The sequence below is a fragment of the Pteropus alecto genome, unplaced genomic scaffold (assembly GCF_000325575.1).
Source record: "Pteropus alecto unplaced genomic scaffold, ASM32557v1 scaffold68, whole genome shotgun sequence".
NCBI classification, from domain to species: domain Eukaryota; kingdom Metazoa; phylum Chordata; class Mammalia; order Chiroptera; family Pteropodidae; genus Pteropus; species Pteropus alecto.
The window spans coordinates 6,217,596-6,224,334 of NW_006441386.1; the positions used below are offsets into that span (position 1 = coordinate 6,217,596).

At 34.6% G+C, this 6,739-nt stretch overlaps 1 pseudogene; it reads right to left on the reverse strand.

The window, feature by feature from the left end:
• Positions 1-5,617: 5,617 nt before the first annotated feature.
• Positions 5,618-6,303, reverse strand: LOC102890348 (annotated as a pseudogene).
• Positions 6,304-6,739: the final 436 nt, after the last annotated feature.

Below are 6,739 nucleotides of genomic sequence, written 5' to 3' on the forward strand. Positions count from 1 at the left end.
ACTTGTGGTCATGCCCACTTTAAAAGTTGTCTGCAGCTGCTGGCTTCCTCTGCTGCAGCCTTTGTCCCACTCAACTGCTCCGACCAGGCAGCCTCATGTCTTTGCTCTCTTCTACCTTCTACCATTGCAGGTTGATTAATTATTTCTCTCCCTAGTTGTAGTGCTTCTGTTGTCTAGATCTCGGGCTACTTTCCTTGCTGTTTGCTCCGTGTTTCAGTCACAACTTTGATTTGGTCGCAAGAGGGATGAACAATGCCTCTATCATCTGTGTCATTTTTTTTATCCTCAGGTTGTTACTTTTGAATACTTTATTTTTATCCTTTTAATCTGCTGACCATTAATTTTTTTTTTAATAAATGTAAGTTTTTACTTGACATTTTGTTAAAATGTTTATATTTGAAATACAATACTTAGTTTCACTGACTTGTTTATGCATCCTAAACACTTTTTAGAAATAAATTTTGTAAGATAAATACCGAAATACTAGTATTGTCCATATTGTCATATTCTACTTCATGAGGTCATTATCAGGATTAAATGATATCAGTCATATAATGCTCTTAGCATAATACCAGACACGGCAATAAAGTTATAGATATTGTCACATATAATTTATTGTCATTATTACACAAAAATATCCATGTCTCTCCCAGGTGTGAACCCTCCCCCTGCCCCACTTTAATGCCCACACTGTGATCTCAAAGTCAGGTGGTATTGTGACATCTAGTCATTTAAATTATCTGCCTTTCCAATAGATCATTTAATGTCTCCTTCAGAACAGGGAGGATTTTAGCCTTTTTTGGGTTCCCTCTGGCTACCTGAGGCTCTGAGTCACAAGAGGGGAATGGAGTGGAAAGAACAAAACAGGGATGCTGAGGGTTATAGCCAGGAGTCCCTTGCCTCAGAGGACTTGGAACATGTGTGGTGGTACAGTCTGGCACCATGAGGCCTGAAGGCAGAAGGGTGGGGCTGTTCACTCAGCAGAATCTAGGCTGCTTCCAGGGTGGCTGATCTGGCCTGTTTTTTCCAGAGCTCCTGCTCAAACCTATACCTAACTTCTTATGGCCTGGGCAAAAATCACAAGCTGGGGGGTGGGGGCAAAGACGATATTTTACCCTTCTAGAGAAGAGGCCCCCCACCACTTCAATCTTTCAAAAATTGGAACAGAAGTCACATAAATATCTTGATTTCTCGTTTGTCTTCCCAAACTGGGAAAATCTGGTGACCACGAGCCTTGGCATTGAAACTAAGTATCAGTTCTCACCAGGGCATTCTGGGCCTCAAGTCCTCCTGGCCTCCAGGGCCATTACCACACCGTATTGAATTACACTCAACCCCTTTCATCTCTAAAGAATAGATGCTACTATCATTGTCTTTTACCATTTTATACAATGGCATCAGACTACAATTTCTTTTGAAAATGTTTCCATTCCAAATTATTTTTCTCAGATTTATTTATGTTAATATTTGTAGAACTCGTTCATTTTTTTTTTAACAGTTGTATGGTATTCCATTATGTGAATAAACCATAATTTATCCGTTCCCCCACTATGGCCAATTGGTGGTTGAATGTTAAACTACCTATTTAAAAAATGGTTATAGATTTATTTGGGTTTTCTGTTTCTTCTTAAATACATTTTGGTAAGTTATAGTTTTAAGATAAATTATCTATTTCATCGAAGATTTTAAATTTAATGCCATAGAGTGGTTCACAGTACAATCTATTGTATCTGTAATATGACCTTTTTTCCAATAGTTTCTTTTTCTTTCCCTCCTTTTTCCTCTTCTCTCCTTCCCCTCTTCTACCTCTCCTCCCTGTCCCTCCCTCTCTCTTGCTAGAAGATTTATTAGGTTTTAAAAAGAACCACTTTTGGGGTTGCGGATCCTCTCGTTTCTTTGTTCTCTGTCTTATTGTTTCCTTTATTCTTTCTTTGGGATTTTTTCCCCACCCTCTGAGTTGGATGCCCCAGCTCACTGACTTTTGGTCTCACTTTCTTTCTGTTTTTTCTTTTTTTAGCTTAATTAATTAATAAATTCTTTTATGGTGACATTGGTTAACGAAATCCAGTAAGTTTCAGCTGTACATTTTAACAGTAAGGCATATATATATTTACATCATGTGTTTGCCTCCCATAGTTAGATTTCTTTCTGTCACCACATATTTGACCCCCTTTACCCTATCTACCTCCCCTCTCTCCCCTACTCCCCTATCGCTGATTTTCTGACATACATTTAAGGTTATAAATTTTCCCCTAGGTATTCATTCCTATGGCCATATCCTACCAGTTTTGTTGTACGATGTTTTCATTTCTTCTTTGACCAGTAAATACTTAGAGTATATTTTAAAATTTCAACTGCATGTGTTTTCTCTCTTAGATTTCTCATTGTCAGAGAACGTGGTATGTATGATATTAATTTTTTTGGTATTAAGGTTTGTTTCTCACTTAGCAGATGGTCAGTTTTAACAAATGTTTCATGTGTATTCTCTAATTGTTGAATATGGAGTTTTATGAAGGTAGTTTAAATCTTCTATGTCACACTGATTGTTGTATGCTTCATCTGTCTCTCAATGAATGGAAGAGGTATATTGAAATCTCCCACTATGATTGTGGATTTGTCAGTTTACCCTTGTAATTCTGTAATTTTTGCATTGTATATTTAGAGACTTGTTATATGCATACAAGTTTAAATTATTTTATCTTCTTGGTCATCTTATCCTTTTAACATTACATAGTGAGGTTCTTTATTCATATTAGCTTTTGTTTTTGCCTATCAAAATATGTCCATACTAATATATAAGACACACATACATAACAGCTTTCTTTTGCCTAGCATATTTTTTTCCTCATCCCTTTACATTTATTTACATTTATCCTTTCTGAATATTTTAGGTGAGTTCTTATAAATAGCATATGGTTAAATATTATTAATAGCGTATGATCAGGTTATGTCTACCTTTCCATTGGTAAGTTAGTCCATTTTCATTTATTGTAATTACTGATACAGTTGGATAATTTATGTCATCTTATTTTGTGTTTTCTATATACTTTTTCTTTGATTGCCATCTTCTATTAAATTGATTAAAATTTTTATTCTGTCCCCTAACTTTTCCAATAATAATTCTATTTCAAATATTTTAAAATTTAGAAGTTGTCATTCAATTTCCAGCATGCATAAAAAGTCTAAAATTAATCCCAGACAGAAAAAAGGACCCTAGAACTCTTTAATAACTCTCTTGATGTCTATAGAATAGTGGCTCCCAAAAGATACATAAAGATGGAGGAAAGAATTGGAGTGATACAGCTACCAGCCAAGGAGTGCTGGTAGCTGTCAGAAACTAGGAGAGGCGCATGGAATGGATTCTCTCTCAGAGCCTTCTGAGGGAAGCAAACTTCATGATACCTTAATTTCTGGGTTTTTGGCCACCAGAACTCTGAGAGAATAAATTTCTGTTTTTTTTAGGTCACCCAGTTTATGGCAGTTTGTTACAGTAGACCTGAAAAAACAATTACAACGTTTTAAAAGTTATTGATTTCCAATATTTTATTTTCAACACTAAAATTAGGCTTTTAAAAAATTCACGCCTATTTAGATTTATCCACATACATACTAATGTCTTTGCTATCGCATCATATAATCTACCACTTTATTCTGAATTCTAGTTCTTCCTGGAATATATCTTTTATAATTCTTTTAGAAAGGATTTCTGAGAGATAAATGCTCTCAGTCTTTTCTGAAAAAAGAAATTAATTTCACTTTCATTACCGAAGGATGATTAAGCCAGGTATAGATTTTACAGTTGAGAATGATTTTCCCAAAGAATTTGTTGATGTTATTCCATTATCTTTTTTGTCTTCAGTTGCTGCTATGGATCCTGTCAGTTGTCAGTTCTGTTGTCAGATAATCAGCTTTTTTTCTTTTGGTAGCTTTAAATATTTTTTCCTTTTGCCTTTTTCTTCACTTTTACTGTGATAGTTCTAAATGTAGACTTACTGTTTCTAAGCATGGGAGGATTCATGCTTCTTGTACCTTTTGTCAAATCTGGAAGTTTATTCTAAATAATTTTTTTTATTTTTCAATTATAGTTGGCATGCAATATTAGTTTCAGGTGTACAGCATAGACATTTATATAACTTATGAAGTGATCACCTCAATAAGTCTAGTACCCATCTGGTACCATACGAAGTTATTAATATTATTGACTATATTCCTTATGCTATACTTTATATCCCCATGACTATTTTGTAACTACCAATTTGTACTTCTAAATCCCTCTTTTTTTACTCACCCTCAGCCCCCCTCTCATCCAGCAACCTCAAAATGTTCTCTGTATCTATGAGTTTGTTTCTGTTTTGTTTGTTTATTTTGTTCTTTAGATTCCACATGTGAGGGAAATCATATGGCATTTGTCTTCCACTATCTGACTTAACTCCACTCAGCACAATACCCTCTAGGTCCATCCATGTTGCTGAAGATGGCAAGATCTCATTCTTTTAAAAAAAATTTTTATGGCTGAGTACCACCTCTTCTTTATCCATTCATCCATTGATGGATACCTAGGTTGCCTCTGAATCTTGGCTATTGTAAATAATGCTGCAACGAACTTATGAATGCACATGTCTGTTCAAAATAATCTTTTGGGTTTCTTAGATAAATACCCAGGAGTGGGATTACTGGGTCCTTCTTTGTCTCTTGTTATAGCCTTTGTTTTAAAGTAATTTTGTCTGGTATAAGTATTGCTACCCTAGATTTATTTTTTCATTTCTATTTTCATGAAATATCTTTTTCTATACCTTTGTTTTCATTCTGTGTGTGTCTTATGATCAGAAGTTAGTCTCTTGTAGGTAGCATATGTAAGGGTCTTGTTTTCTTATCCATTCAGCCACCTTATCATTTGATTAGAGCATTTAATCCTTTTACATTTCAAATAATTTTTGATATATATGTAGTTATTGCCATTTTATTCATATTTTTGATCTTTTTTTAAAAATTCATATTAAAGAAGTCTCTCTAACATTTCTCGTAATACTGGTTTGGTGGTGATGAACTTCTTTAGTTTTTTTTTTGTCTGTGAAGCTCTTTATCTGCTCTTCGATTGTAAATGATAGCTTTGCTGGGTAGAGTAATCTTGGTTGTAGGTTCTTGCTTTTCATCACTTTGTGTATTTCATGCCAATCCCTTCTGGCCTGCGAGGTTTCTGTTGAGAAATCAGCTGACATTCTTATGAGAGTCCCTTGTAGATAACTAATTGCTTTTCTCTTTGTCTTTAAACTTTGGCATTTTAATTACTATGTGTCTTGGTGTGAGCCTCTTCAGTTTCATCTTGTTTGAGACTCTCTGCACATCCTGGGCTTGTATGTCTATTTCCTTCTCCAGGTTAGGGAAGTTTTCAGTCATTCTTTCTTTCTTTTTTTATTAGCAAATCTTGATTTTTATTATTCTGCTAAGGCAAAATAGAAACATGTTACTTTAGAACTTCTTTTCAACTATAGTAAAAAATTATTTGGTATTACATATTCTTATACCCAAATTCTAAAAGTAATCTTTAGTCCCAACTAAACTTGATACTCAAAGAATAAAAAAAGTTTTTAATGATATTTACATAATAAATATAATTTTAATTGCTAAGTTCTTCGTCATCACTGAAATATGTGCTTTTCTTTATCCTTGGGTGTCTTAAATCGTCTGATGTCGAGGGACCCCCTGAAGTTAGTTTCCATTTTTTTTGTTCTTCAATTTGGGCTTGTTTCTATCCGTGCTAGAGGTGGGAATGTTATGTAAAATATATTAGTTACTCGAAAAGCTATGGCCCGACTGAGGCTGCCAAGAGTTGGATCTTCCCCTTTATCTTCACTTCCTTCTACTTCCTCAATTTCATCCGGTTCAGAAATTTTCTTTTTTCCTTTTTCTCTTTCTTCTTTGGAGGTTCACATTCTCCAAGCATATTTTTAGGACAGGCATAACTTAAGTGTCCACTTTCCCCATATTCATAACACTTAGGTTTATCAAAGTAGTTTCATCTTTGGATGAACTTCCATTGTCAATAGCAATGCTTGCTTTTATCACTCTACCAAATAACTGTTTGTTGTTTATTGCCCTGATACAGTTTTGTGCAGAATCTTTATCCAAGAATAAAATAAATACAACCCTTTTACTCTTCCTGGTATCTTTATCTTTCATTATCATAACCTTTACAACTTTGCCATACTTGGAAAATATCCAGTATAAGTCATTGTTGGTCAGAGAAAAGGGTAAGTTGGATACATACACTGTGCCTTTACTTGGGGCCAATCCACCACTCATTTCTTCCTTACTTCTTAGTAGTAGTTAAAAACAAGGATTCCAGCTGGATGAATTAAGGAATTCATTTTCTCCAGACACCACTTAAAAGAGTTTTCTGGTCCTTCCATGTGGATTCTTCACACTAACCCTTTCAGTGCTGATCATCAAGTTTTCAATTCCTTGCTCTCTCTTTTCTCTTTCTGGTATCCTTATGATGCAAATGTTGGTACGCTTAGTGTTGTCCTAGAGGCCCCTTAAAGTATCCTCATTATTTTGGATTCTCTTTTCTTGTTGCTATTGTGATTGGGGGTTTTCTGCTCCCTTATTTTCTAAAGTACTGATTCAGTCCTCTACTTTGTGTAATCTACTGTTGATTCTCGCTAATGTATTCCTCATTTCAGTTATTGTATTCTTTGTTGACTGGTTCTTTTTTATGTTTTCTATCTCTTTGTTAACG